At 42.1% G+C, this 15526-nt stretch overlaps 1 pseudogene; it reads left to right on the forward strand.

The window, feature by feature from the left end:
* The first annotated feature begins 256 nt into the window (after positions 1 to 256).
* Positions 257 to 13814, forward strand: LOC148021767 (tubulin beta-1 chain pseudogene; annotated as a pseudogene).
* Positions 13815 to 15526: the final 1712 nt, after the last annotated feature.

The raw sequence follows: 15526 nt of genomic DNA on the forward strand, positions 1-15526 counted from the left end.
AAAAGATGACTGTCACATAGACTTTGATGCATCCTTGGATTCATAGACACCGGAATATTTTCCCTTGACATTCTCATCTATCAAGTCTTAGAGATCAGGTACTTGATCAACTTCCAAGAAGGCTACACCTCTTGAATCCATCTTCCAATCCAATCACCTGGAACATTTGGCTTTACTGGTCGTCTCAACAGAGGAATTGTTGGACAATGGGGAGTCTTCTTTGCAAGGGTTTCAAGTGTGCCATTCCCTTGGAGGGGGCACAGGTTCTAGCATGGGAACATTGTTAACCTCCAAAATTAGAGAGGAGTACCCAAACAGAATGATGCTTACATTTTCTGTTTTCCTCTCCCCAAAAGTTTGTGACACTATTGTAGAGCCTTACAATGCAACACTTTCTGTTCATCAACTGGTTGAAAATGCAGATGAGTGCATGGTCTTGGATAATGAAGCCTTGTATGACATCTACTTCCGGACTCTCAAGCTGGCAACTCCTACATTTGGTGATCTAAATCATCTGATCTTAGCCACCATCAGTGGCGTCACATGCTGTCTTAGATTCCCTGAGCAGCTTAATTCTGACTTGCGCAAGCTGGCTGTGAATCTGATCCCTGTTTCTAGGCTTCATTTCTTTATGTTGGGTTTTGCATCTTTGACATCTAGAGGTTCACAACAGTATTGGGCCCTAACTATACCAGAGCTTACTTAGCAAATGTGGGATGCCAAAATATGATATGTGCAGCAGATCCACGCCATGGGCAGTACCTTACAGCCTCAGCTTGTTTCAAAGGTCGCATGAGCACCAAAGAAGTTGATGGACAGTTGATCAATGTGCAAAACGAGAATTCATCTTATTTTGTGGAGTGGATTCCAAATAATGTGAAGTCTAGTGTGTGTGACATTCCTCCTATAGGTCTCGAAATGGCCTCAACTTTTGTTGGTAATTCCACATCCATTCAAGAGATGTTCAGGCGAGTTTTAGAGCAGCTTATAGCCATGTTTCGTAGGAAGTCTTTCTTACACTGGTACACAGGGCAGGGCATGGATGAGATGGAGTTCACAGAAGCTAAAAGCAATATGAATGAATTGGTTTTTGAATATCAATAGTATCAGGATGCTAGTGCAGATATTAAAGTGGATTATGAGGTGAGGATATTTTTTGGTTTGGCACTCTGGCAAGAGCAGTCCTTTCTTGTGCTCAATTTGGGTAGAAGAATGACCCCATTGATGCTTCATGTAATATACCAAACACTGCAAATCAAGCATGAACCCCCTTTCTAAGTAGTGGGGATAATGATATAGCATTTTGATAATTTACTAAGGATAATGGAAAAATTTTCCCCTTATCTCCCCCCCCCCCCCCAGCCGACGGTCGTGCTGGAGGGGGAGAGGGGAATAGAATGTAGAGAAAGCTCCTTGCTAGAGCTTGCTCACACTTGGAGCCATGCTTGTCGACATGTAGGAGAGGGAGGATCCCCCTCCCCTCCCCTATTTAAACCATGGGGCTGCTGCCGCTTGGGGGAAGACAAGGAGGGAGGTGATGCCGTCTGCTGATCTGCGAGAAGGGAATTTACCATAGGGTTGTGAGTGTGAGAGAGAAGGCCTTGAGAGAGGGGAGGACTGCCATGGAGGTGCTGGAGGAGGAGACACTGTATCTTAGTCACCCTCTACTGTCACAGTCCGTGCCCAGCCACCAAACGCCGTCAAAATAGCATTGTGTTATTTCCCTCCCTGCCCATGTGTAGAAGCTGCTAGAAGCTTCTAAAGGGCTTGATAAGCCCCCTTTCACCCCCCCAAGGTCTTTGTGATTGCCGTATTTTTTAAAATCCCCCCCTAAGGACCCTTAGACCCCCTTTCCCATAGCCTTTAAGGCTACCCCTTCCCCCCCCCCAACTGAACTTAGATCTTAAGGTCTTATTACCCACCCCTCCACCCCCCCCCCCCCCCCTCGTGTTTAAATTCCCTTAGCCCCCTTCCTTTGTGGCATATTGAAACCCCCTTAAAACTCCTCTTTAAGGCCTCCTTAGGGTTTTTTTTCCCTTGAAAAAAAGCTTGACTTTAAGGGTCCTTTGCCTCCCCGCGATTATAAATTACCCCTAAGGGTCCCCTTAGCCCTTTTCTTTCCCCATGCAAAATACCCTTGGAGATTTCTTTTTTTTTTCCCACTCGTAAAAGAAGAGAGAGTGATTGAGGGTCTTTTGACACCTCCCTTTTCCACTCAAAAGCCCTCATAAGGGATTCCACACATTTCTATTCCCCATTTGTACAAGTCTTTACAAGGCCATTAAGCCCCTCCCATGGCTTTAATGGGTCTTATCCGCAAAAGATTTTGAAACACCCCCTTTTTCAAGGAGGGAGCCTTCTAAAATTACTTTCGATGGACGGTGCAAGTTATTGCAAAAAGGGAGCGACGGTGGAATTTCAAAGAAGAGTTGTAAAGCTACTTCCACGACGGAAAGACTACAATTGTCTCCTAAGAAAGTCCAAGGCATAGCCGCAGGAGGGTCGTCTCCCAGCATCCATGTGGACATCTCACCCCAAGTCCAGGTTTTCCTTCCTAATTTTTAGTTGGTATTGTTGTAATTCAATCATGCAAGGTTAATTGTTGGAAATAGGATATATTTTTGTCCTAAATGCTCACGACAAAGAAACTTAGTCTTTCAATAAAACATGCAAAAAATAGAGGAAGCATAAATGCATTTCTAGCAAATAGCCTTATGCATTGAAATGAATTAAAAATTAGATTAATGTCCATTAAAATAGTATACTTCATTTAAGCCTAGATGTATAAACTATATATCGCACTATTAATCCATATCCTCTTCGCAATGAATCATCATGGAAAGTGCAAAGCATAAAATGATTCTGACAATGCATAAACTCTAGGAAATTATCGTTTGGCAAATGCATAAATTATCAAGTAAAAGGTTTCTTGTTTAGCATGAATTTTTTACGCAAAGTAAAGGAAGATTAGTTGGAATTAATCTAACCTATGCCTGACCTCAAATCCATAAGTTAGGGTTGAAAAATCAATTTATGCTTAGACAACGAGTCATGTGGAAATGAACTCGAAATTATCTTCTAGAGTTAAACAAATTGGCATAAATCTAAAACAACTAAACCGCGGAGTACTCGTTTAGAACGAGCTAAATTCCAAGAAATTCACTAGGAAATTAATACGTGACCTAATCGTACATATTGCTAAAACTGAAACTCCTATATCTTAAATACTTGACCACTTTCGCTGAAATGTAGGGATAGTGCAACATATTTGGAAGGTGAGTTAGGGTTTGTCCCTAAGAATCTTACAAGATGGAACTTGGAAACCCTAGGACTAATGACGTCAGCCTAATGTAATCAGGAACAAATTGTTTCGTGACTCCGTTCAATGAGTACAATAAGTCTCATAGTTCGATACGACACTTGCGCAGCAAGTGCGGAGTCATATGATCTTGTGATCGGATCACAAGGGAATGGCCAAATTCTTGCAATGAGATTGGCAGGTCCTTACGCAAGTTATCTTGCAAGAGGATGAATAATCATCCCAATTTAGTATCTTTCTTGAGTAAAGAAGATTGATTGGAAGCTAAAGACCAGCCAATAAATTGAAATAACCTATGAACTTAAGGTTTGGCCAAGTCGGGTTAATAGGGTACGCCCTAACCCAGGACATAGGGGATCTTGCCAAGTTGCAAGTCATCCCGGATCGAGTGCTGGATGCATTCGAAAGGAAGAATTCATTCCTTAGCAGTTTGCCAACAAAAACGATCAATGGAAATGTTTGTGCTTGCTATTGATGTTAGAGCACTGTTTGGCTTTGTTTGATCAATGAATTAAAAGATAAATGGATATCTACACTTCAGGTTGAAGCCCTGAAGGGAGAGGCAGCTTCAGTTACCCCCAACTGCTTGCCTAACCCTAACCAAGGGGGTTGTTGACCGCGCCGGGAAAGTGGACCAAACTTGCCGCGAGAGGTCTCTCTGTTGAGCACTACTTGGAGCAGGAGGATGCTTGGGTGCCAGAGGGGGCTCTGGCCGTAAATCCCTCACCTTCCGGGCCCTGCACAAGAGGCTAACATGACTCGGGATTGGATCTCGAGGCCCGCATACTAGACGGGCAAAAACTTGGATTAGTGATCCTTGTGGATTGCTGGATAGCCTTTGGGCAGATTGTGGATAAGCCTACGGGCTGGACTCTTTGTATTTCAAAGATAAATATGATAGCCTGTTAATAAGGAACTTGTCTAATATTGTTTTTTCTATATCAAGTGATAAGATTACGTGAAAGAACTAGTGCCTAACGGGTTAAATAAAGAAGTTGATTGTTACATGTCCAACTAATGTGTTAGGTAATTAAATAGCTAAAACAACCCAAGGAAAGTGTGGAGGATGGGCCATAGGTCCGTCCTAAGGATGGGTGGTCTCGGTTGGCCGGGAACTTTTCTCAAATCATGATGGACAGCTGGAAGATCCTCAAAGAACATGAACAACAAGAGCGTTGACCTAGAATTATGATTGATCCCGATTTACGATGTTTTAGGGGAACAAAATGGGACTATGCCTTTTGGTAGAGAGGTTGAGCTTTGCATCCCTCTTGTTTCCCATTCTCCTTGAACCAAGTGCAACGTGAATCCGCTTCAGACCTAGCGTTTCTGTGTAAAGTAGTTTGCTTGGGTCCGACGCTAGTTGCCATTAGGAAATGACCAATAAGGAAAACCCTAATTCAGGTCGATCCTAAGTGGGAACGGCCGGAATAATCGCAAACCCCATAATATTCCATGGGAGTACCGGGCGGAGCTTTCTAGACATCATTTTCGATGGACTGCTAAGATGTGTCCTAAAGATACAAGTGGACACGTTACAGTTGGTATCAGAGCCGACCAACAACGGAATTTTTTAAATGAAATCTTAATAAGTTGAAGTAAAGCAAATGTTGATGTTCCAAACATTTCCTTACCTTCAATACTATTTTGCAGAATTACGAAGCATGGAACAAGTTCTTAGTATTTCGGATCATGTTTATGACTGCAATGCATTCTCCGCATTATCGACAAAGGGTTGAGATGATGAACATCCTAGAGCAAATCTATAATCCATCACCTTTGTACATGGAATGAAGATGGATGGGTGCTTCAAGAATCTACTATATAGCCGCCACCGGTTTGCTTACCTACAAACCAACCTAAAAAGGATCAAGTGGTTGGAAGACTTGAAAGTCGTGAAGCTGTTCATTTTTGTGGAAGCTCACGTAAACTCAACTTTACATATTCGAGGTCGGAGGGTTGAGATAAGCTCATATTTATATGAGGAAGTAACCCGTGTAATCCCCGCTGACAAGATTAAAGTGTTAGGGCACCATGAAAGAATGGGTTCCAAAGGAAAGGATACCCTGAACTTCCAATGATTTACCGATTCCTGAAGATCCATGATCCAAAACCATACTATTATACAATTCCTGTAGATAGATGTAATACAATATTGTTCTCCCCAAACTAAATGTAATAGTTGGCTTATCATCGCAAGAAATGTTGTATTCCAAAAGGGCTATGTCCATATAAATACAAATAATACTTCCTTTTATCAATGTCTGATTGTACATGAGAAATTGATAAAAAGTTAAGTAGCTACATTGCTTATGTGATAGCAGAATTCAAGATGTAATATAAATCAATAACAATTATCGTATAATAACGTTAAGAAACCTTTATCCAGGCACAAGCCCAGGTACAGGTTCCTAGTTCACCTCCTACCTCAAGTACTGCTGTAATCTAGGAGAAGAAGTTTCTTCTCAAGCAGATCAAGCAGCCTGAGTTTGACGGGAGAGGCAGGTCCGTCCAAGCTGATGCTGAAATTTGGATTGAATCCAGCCGGTACTGCACTCGCCAATCAAGCTATGCTCACCAAGCTGAAGCTCACCGGTGAAGGGGTTTCCCATATGCATAAAATAGCCCATGATCTGTGGTACTCTTTACATATCTTAGAATTCTCCTGATTGCATCCAAGTGTGGTTTGCGAGGCTTCTGCACGAACTGACTGATCAGCCCCACAGCATAACTCAAGTGAGGTCTAGTGATCGTGAGATAGATCAAGCTGCCTACCATCTGTCTGTACATAGTAACATTCTCAATCTATGTCCCAACAACAATCTGCAGCTTAACATTCTGCTCTAAAGGCGTATACATAGGCTTGCGATCAACCATACCATATTTCTGTAACATGTCATGAGCATACTGCTTCTGTAGCAGCCAAATGCCTTGAGGTGTAGAGACAACCTCAATCCCTAAAAAATATTTCAACTCTCCAAGGTCCTTGCCCTTAAACTCAGTCTATAAACATGTCTTTATTTCAGCAATATCATTTTCATCATCTCTTGTAATGATTAAGTCATCAACATAGACAACTAGGAAAACATAGCAACTATCTGTCTTCTTCACAAACAAACTATGATCAGCATCACCCAATCGGAAACCATGTTGCTGCAAATAGCTACTGATGTGAGCATTCCATGCTCTGGGTGCTTGTTTCAGCCCATATAATGCCTTTTTCAGTCGACATACATGTGCTGGAAATTTTGGATGTACATAGCCTTCAAGCTGTTCCATGTAAACCTCTTCCTATAATTCTCCATTGAAAAATGCATTCTTTACGTCCATCTGCCAAAGTTTCCAACCTCTAGCTGCTGCCAAAGCAATCACAATTCTAACTGTAGCCATCTTTGCTACAGGGCTGAAAGTCTCCTCATAATCAAGACCATACTATTGCACATACCCTTTTGCAACCAGCCTGGCCTTATATCTTTTCAATGATCCATCTGATTTACATTTTACCTTATATACCCACTTGCATCCAATAGGTGTTTTGTCCTCAGGCAACTATACCAAATCCCATGTACCATTTTTAGCCAAAGCTGAATATTCCTTATCCATAGCAGCACACCAATTCTCATCTGCAACTGCCTCATCAAACTTACTTGGTTCTCTAAAATCTGTTACTTTTGTCATATAAGCATAATGACGGGCTGAATATCCATTGTAAGTGTATCTATCAATAGGTCATCTGACCCTCTCTGATCTCCTGAGCTGTGGCTCACTGTGAGCTTGTCTCTCATGAAATGGTACATAACGGCTCTACCTAGCACCTAGAGTCATAATAGACGGAATCCCCAATTTACTGTCTAAGCTGTCACTGCTACATGATTCATAACCTGCAGTGAGTGGACCTGTTACATCTTCAAAAACCTTTTTTTTTCCCTTATCTATTCTCCCCCTCACTGACATATCCGTGTCAGTGGATGCAGTAGTGCAACTTCGCAATCATCCTGTCCAAGGACTCACTGTAGATAATACATCACCTGTCTGACCACTCATGGAAGTACTCTCTGCAGGAGTATTTTCAGCATGACTCATACTGGGTGAGCCATCAGTATAGGCACTGCAACAGGATTCCCATACAAGGATGCTAACTCATCAAATACCACATCTCTGCTTATGAGTGTCTCATGCGAAGAAGGTACATAACACTTATAAGCTTTCTGTTCCTGTGCATATCCTATAAACACGCTTTTCATAGCCTTAGGATCCAATTTCTTCCTCTTCTCATCCGGTATATGCACATATGCAATGCTGCCAAATACCTTCAAGTGCGAAATATCAGGTTTATGACCATACAGCTGTTCATACGGAGTGACATCATGAATCCCTGCTGTAGGGGTTTGATTCAGCACATAGACAGCAGTCATCACTAATTCAGCCCAATAACCATTTGGCATACATTTTTCATTTAGCATAGCTCTAGCTGGCTCCATCAAAACCCTATTTTTCCTCTCTGCAACACCGTTTTGCTGCGGTGTATAACTACATGTGAGCTGTCTTCTGATCCCATATTTAGCAAGATACCTGTCAAAGTAATTTGAGACATATTCACCTCCTCCATCTGATCTCAAGCATGATATGTAACAATCCAATTCATTTTCAACATGCTTCTTGAAGTCTTTGAATGCATCAAACACATCATCCTTATGCTTCAAAATATAAAGCCAAGTGTACCTGCTGAAATCATCAATGAATGAGACATAATACTATGCATTGCCAAAAGAAGCATTATGTGAAGAACCCCAGACATTAGAGTGCACCAACTGTAAAGGCCTAGTGCTGTTTTTTACATGTCTCATGAAAGGAAACCGTGCCTGCTTCCCAAACTGACATGTAGGGCATACATGACCAAAATCATTATACTTGAATTTAGGTAATCCAAGTACTACTTCCTTCTGCTATATAGATTTCAGCTTTTGTACATTGACATGTCCAATCCGCTTGTGCCAAATCTCTACATCCCGATTGGCACTCTCATCATGAGCAAACATGGCTGCCTTAAGTCCCGTAATGGTCGCATCCAATGTAAACATCCTACCATCCCTTCTGCCCTTGGCAATTAACTTGTAGCCATTTCCATACTCCTCAATGAAACACTCATCTTTGTTAAACCTCACTTGCAAGTTCTATTCTGCTATTTGACCCACAGACAACAGATTCTTTGTTATGGTCGGTACATGTAATACATCACGCAAGCCTTTCTTCTTGCCATCAGGCATCATAAGAGGAACAATCCCTTTATGCTTTATGTCATGTTGGGTGTCATCCCCAGTACATACATGACCATGTGTACCTGCAACCATCTCATCAAACCACTCTCCATGCGGTGTCATGTGGTTTGACGCTCCAGAGTCAATGTACCATCTGTCATCTCTATCATGTCTCGATGCATTTCTGGATACATGATGCATGGCAAAGAGTCTATCAACTGGCTCATCATGAGCACCACTGGAAGATGCATAGTGCCCATGCTGTCTGCCCTTTGCCTTCATATCTCCCTACTTCTTGTAACAATCCTTTGGAATATGCCCATATTGGCCACAATAATGGCAATCCTTGTCCCTGTTGGACTGATCATATGACTACCATGAACCACATCCACCACCTCTACCTCGAGGTGATCTCCCCTTGCCTCTAAACCTGTTAGATCCACGGTGGCCTTGTGTATTTGCACCATGCCAGTTAGTCTGCTGTTGCTGCTGTCCATAAGCATTACGAGTGTCACCACGACCTCGAAATGAACCACGACCTCTAGATCCTCTGCCACGCTGGCTAGAGTATAACACAGTGTCTCTACTCTGAGATGCACTGGAACCTGTATTCAAACCAAGTTTGACTTCCTCATGCAGCAACAAGGAAACTAGCTCTTCCTAGCTAGGGGGCTCTTCTCTGACAGAAATGGAAGTGTCAAAAGCTTTGTACTCTTTGCCTAAGCCATTCAAGGAAACAACAATCATATCATCTTCTGATACACTTGTGCCAATGGTAGCAAGTTGATCAGCTACTATGGTCTTAATCTCTGTGGTATACACCTGGATACTCTTGCCATTCCTGGACATGTTGTTGAACTGCTGTTTCAACTAGATCTTCCTTGCATGTATCATGGTTCCATAATTTTTCATCAGTATGTCCCAAGCATCCTTCGGAGTCTCACATCCAGTTATTTGAAATACCATAGCATTAGATATACATAAAGAAAACCAATGCAGCACCTTGCATGCTCTTTCATTCCATAGCCTGTAAGCTCTTTTCTGTTCATTTGTTGGATTGTGTGCAGGCAACTCAGGAGCAGCCTCATTTCCTGTACATAGATCCCAATAACCTCTGCCAACGAGAAAGTTTTTCATTCTAAATTTCCATATTGCAAAGTTCTTGTTGTCCAACTTCTCTCCAACTATCTTAGTGATATTGTCAGTCCCATGTGCATTAGCCATGATGCAATAGACTGTCTATCAAGTGCCTGACTCTCTGCAGACCAATAAGTATGAGTGACCAAGTTCAGTCCGTAACAGTTTATGACAGTTTTTTACACTAAATTGCAGAAAAAAAACAAGGTATTTTAGCCCACTGACACCCCAAAACAACCCACAAACAAGTGGTCTCAATTGTAGGTATAACTGTCAATACATAAGCTATGTGTTTGCTTCAGCTTAAGATTCTGTAACCTCACTGCCACGGTACATACATGTAGTCTGAAAACTGTAAACTGTGAGTAACCAGTATAATTTCAAGTCCAAAACTGAGTGGTAATCATGTCATACATGTTCCAAAATCTGCCAGGTAGCTGCTAGTACATTTGGCAGTCAAGACATGAGCATAGAGGCACAGAACAGTGCATAACCACCACATACAAGTGTCAAAAAATTTAGTTACAGGTTGCAGTCAACCAAAATTTAGCATAACAAGCTCCAAGCAGCTCCAAAGTGTCTTCCAATCATGTCATACTTTTACTTTGTAGTGGCAAGTTCAATACATGAGCATCTGAGTAGGCATAGACAACCTGTCTTCAATGACTAATGGCATAAACTTCATGAACTGTTTGTAATTAACCAAGACAGTGTGATTGCATTTACTTCAGCTTCAAAATTCAGTTTTCAATGATGCTTATTGCTTGCTTCAATCCTCCATACATTCAGCATGTATAGGTCAGTTCATATAGATGATGGAACCCCCAAGATGACCTGTATTGCTTCAGTAATACACAATGCTTGTCATTGACTGTGTATGACAGTTTTCAGCCTGTCAATGATTTTCAAATCTGAGTATTCTGAGCAAGAAATCTCAGCTCCAAGACATTTGATCCAATGTATACATGCTTTGACACATTCTTGTGCTCAAAGGATGCCTTCTGAGTGTAGTACAAGGCTCCTGTATGTCAACAATGACTGAATGCATGCTATCCATTCATGTTTACAGCAGTTCAGAACTGATTACAGATCTGTGTCTGTTACTCGAGCTCATAACAGAGCTCCCACACAATAATTTACCTCTTGTACACTTCAGATACCTTCAAGAGTGAGCATACATGCCCTATGAATCTTGTCCAAGTGCCCCATCAAAGTTTGACAGGTTGCAGTCCACCCAGCTCAACATGCACAGTTCACGCTGATTTCTTGATCTAGTTGATAGCTGGTCCTCCTCATCATGAGTCTCAATGAGCACTTACATATGCTCAAAGATGCCCACCAAGGCTCCCAAAGAGGCCTCAACCACTGTGATAAAGCATAGAGTTTAAAATGAGCAAATGCATACCTTGACAGAGTAATGGCAGCCTGTTTTGTTTTGAAAAACCCTTGTTCTTCAACTTCTTCAAGTCTTCTTGACTCCCTCCTACTCCAAAGAGCGCAACCTGGCAAAGCTCTGATACCATGTTCAAAGAGGAGAGAGAGACAGGGAAACACCATATCCATGAGCCTTCAGGCTCTCAAAGTCATTTCTTCATATTCCACACACCCAACTGAAAAGCACACACAATACAAAGATAAAGTGACCTAGTGTAAGTGTAGACTAAATAGACTAACTCTAGTCAGGTCATTTACTGACTACTAACCCGACTTATTTAATGTAGCCACATGTAGACAGCTACACACTCTAGCTATCATAGATGTCGGTCATAGATAAAGACACACCGACGGTGAGATTGATTTCTAACAATGTGGAAATGAACTCAAAATTATCTTCTAGAGTTAAATAAATTGGCATAAATCTAAAACACCTAAACCGCGGAGTACTCGTTTAGAACAAGTTAAATTCCAAGAATCTTACAAGATGGAACTTGGAAACCCTAGGACTAATGACGTCAGCCTAATGTAATCAGGAACAGATTGTTTCGTGACTCCATTCAATGAGTAGAATAAGTCCCATAGTTCGATACGACACTTGTGCAGCAAGTGTGGAGTCATATGATCTTGTGATCGGATCACAAGGGAATGGCCAAATTCTCGCAATGAGGTTGGCAGGTCCTTATGCAAGTTATCTTGCAAGAGGATGAATAATCATCCCAATTTAGTATCTTTCTTGAGTAAAGAAGATTGATTGGAAGCGAAATACTGGCCGATAAACTGAAATAACCTATGAACTTAAGGTTTGGCCAAGCCGAGTTAATAGGGTACGACCTAACCCAGGATATAGGGGATCTTTCCAAGTTGCAAGTTATCCCGAATCGAGTGCTGGACGCATTCAAAAGGAAGGATTCATTCCTTAGCAGTTTGCCAATAAAAACGATCAATGGAAATGTTTGTGCTTGCTACAGATTTTAGAGCACTATTTGACTTTGTTTGATCAATGAATTAAAAGATAAATAGATATCTACACTTCAGGTTGAAGGCCTGAAGGGAGAGGCAGCTTCAGTTACCCCCGACTGCCTGCCTAACCCTAATCAAGGGGGTTGTTGACCGCACCGGAAAAGTGAACTGAACCCGCCGCGAGAGGTCTCTCCATTGAGCATTACTTGGAGCAGGAGGACGCTTGCATGCTAGAGGGTGCTCTAGCCGTAAATCCCTCGCCTTCCGAGCCCTACACAAGAGGCTAGCGTGACTCAAGATTGGATCTCGAGGCCCGCATACTAGTCTACGGGCGGAAACTTGGATTAGTGATCCTTGTGGATTGCTGGATAGACTTCGGGCGGATTGTGGATAAGCCTACGAACTGGACTCTTTGTATTTCAAAGATAAATATGATAACCTGTTAATAAGGAACTTGTCTGATATTGTTTTTTCTATATCAAGTGATAAGATTACGTGAAAGAACCAGTGCCTAACAGGTTAATTAAAGAAGCTGATTGTTACATATCCAACTAATGTGTTAGGTAATTAAATTAACTAAAACAACCCGAGGAAAATGTGGAGGATGGGCTATAGGTCCGTCCTACGGATGGGTGGTCCCAGTTGGCCGAGAACTTTTCTCAAATCACGATGGACAGCTGGAAGATCATCAAAGAACACGAACAACAAGAGAGTTGACCTAGAATTACAATTGATCGTGATTTATGCTGTTTTAGGGGAACGGAATGGGACTATGCCTTATGGCAGAGAGGTTGAGCTTTGCATCCCTCTTGTTTCCCATTCTCTTTGAACCAAGTGCAGCGTGAATCCGCTTCGGACCTGGAGTTTCTGTGTAAAGTAGTTCACTTGGGTCCGACGCTAGTTACCGTTAGGAAATGACCAATAAGGAAAACCCTAATTCAGGTCAATCCTAAGTGGGAACGGCCGGAATACTTCCGCTACGTGGCAGACGTAGAAAGCCCTAGATTGCAAACCCCATAACATTCCATGGGAGTGCTGAGCGGAGCTTTCTAGATATCCTTTCTGATGGACTGCTAAGACGTGTCCTGAAGATACAATTAGACACGTTACACTTCAATGGCAAACACAACTACCTACTTCAATCCAAAGTTAGGTGGGTTGGATTCCAGCTTCTAGGGTTCCTCAGAGAGCAATCTGAAGCTCAAGTCTCCATTGTTGGTGCGGCCTGCTATGCACTGTTGCGCCCTCTCATGCCCAGGTGCACGTGCCCAAGCTATGGCTCCTCCAATGCCGATGAACTAGATAAGCGCTGGGGCCCTGCTTTTCTTTCCAGCATTGGTAAGGTTTATTGAGAAGTTTTGTGGCATATATCTTTGATTGACAAAGCTAGAGCTGGGTCAAAGAGAGAAGATAGTGGTGGCAATGCAGAAGCAGCACCAACAGGATCAGGTGCAGTCAACTGCGAAGGTACTATTGTGAGAGAAGGCGAGGATGATCTTGGCAATGCAAAAGTAGCACCAGTAGGATCAGGCGCAATCAACTATGAAGGTACTACTGCAAGAGAAGGCGAGGATGATCTTGAAGTTTCTCCTACAGTGCAGTATGTAAATTCAATGTCTACACGTGATGGCACAAGTTCTCATTGGCGTTCAGAGCCTGAATATTTTCCGGTAATGACTAGTGGAGATGGACTTCATCACTGAGAAAGGCGAGACCAGAGTGCATTACCTAACTTCTTCTCAGCAAGGGCTCCACGTCTTGCTCACTGTACACATGTTCCACAGGTTGACCTTGAGGGAGACTGCTAGGACAGTGCAAGATCTAAGGATCTTGCAGGCTACTCACGTGGCCTGAAACTTGCCAAAATGGTGCTCTATGTCTTGTATATGACGTCTAGGATCCCTTACACAAGCCATTGCTCCAGGAAGATGAAGATCTTGAAGGCAAAACAATGAAGTTACTGGCATAGGTCTGCCATGGAAGCTTGAAAGAGAGCTTGGGAAGAGGAAAGGAAAGCCCTCTCTTCAAAAGTAACCCTGACTTAAGCCTTCCCTAACTGTTGTTAGCACTCTTTTTACCAAAATACCTTCAAAATTGGCCTGAGCTTGCAAAACGAGCTACCATCTTTGTTTGTATGCCCCCATTTTTGGTCCAAGCTCCATTTAAGACTCCAAGAAAGGCTGCCATGGTCTGTGTGGTCTTCAAGAAAGTTACCATTAATGCTCCTGCCTGCAATCCTTGTGGTCCAAAGATCTTTGGAAACTCCCCTACTACTCCCTGTACCTGTGTGCCTGTGGCTTAAAATTCCATGTGACTAGAAAGTTGTAACTGGGTAAAATGAGGGACTAACTAGGACCAAGAACCTATGCTCTGATACCAATTGTAAGGAAGGAGACCTAGGAGAGAGAAGGAGAGAAGGGAGAGACTACAGAGAGGAGAGAAAAAGAGGAAGAAGATGAGAGAAGAAGAGAGAGAAAGACTAGCTGAAGAGAGAGAAAGACAAAAAAAGAGAGAGAAAGAGGAGGGAAGCCATAAAATCTAGGAGGAAGGAGAAAAGAGAGACTTGATTATTGATAACTGATGCCCTAATTGGGTCTCTCAACACCTTATATAACCTATCAATATAACTGGGTATTCCCATGCTAACCCGTGGCCTACCCGTCTATCCCCACTCTTTTACATGATGCAATATTGGCAATAAATTTTCCAATGATGCAAGCAAAAACACAAGGTAAAAGAATACATAACATTTTTGTTGTCCCTCTGGAGATGGATAACCACATCCTTAGTAATGTCACACTCCTAATTCCTAGCCTTGGAGGTGCCCAATTTGAAGGCTCACCCAAATTACTTTATAAAGAGATTGGAAGGATGTATGAGTGCTTTCTAAGTTAGCTACAATATAGACTTTCTTTGATAGATTTCTTCTTAGTTCCTAATTGCCAAATGACCCAAACATGCAACTCCCAACAACCCCAAATCAGTGCAATTGCCATTGAAGTTGATGCCCATTTTTTAAAAGATGATTTCTTATTGAGAGCGGATCTTAAAGTCAAGGTTTAAGCACAAAAAGACCTTAAGAGGCATAAAAGAGTAAATTTTCATGGAAAATGAGACGGTTGCATATCAAGAAGCTAGAGTTTACCTAGATGCATTTCAACACTAGGAATCCAATACAAGTGTCAATTTGTTAATCAAAGTCCATTTGACCCTCCATTTAAATGGTTGCACAGTTTAGTGTTATGAAGCAACTACTAGATCTAAAAGTCAAAAAGCATGTGACGGAGGCTAACATGATACATTCTGACACCAAAAAGCAATTCGTCTAGTTGCATTGCAATTCTGAGATTGTTTGGCCCTTCAACCGGGCCAAAACCACTTGCAAGCAAGTGTGAACACTCCAAATTGAACTAAT

The sequence above is a fragment of the Lygodium microphyllum genome, chromosome 17 (assembly GCF_053477565.2).
Source record: "Lygodium microphyllum isolate KBCC chromosome 17, Lygodium_microphyllum_v1.1.10, whole genome shotgun sequence".
NCBI classification, from domain to species: Eukaryota; Viridiplantae; Streptophyta; class Polypodiopsida; order Schizaeales; family Lygodiaceae; genus Lygodium; species Lygodium microphyllum.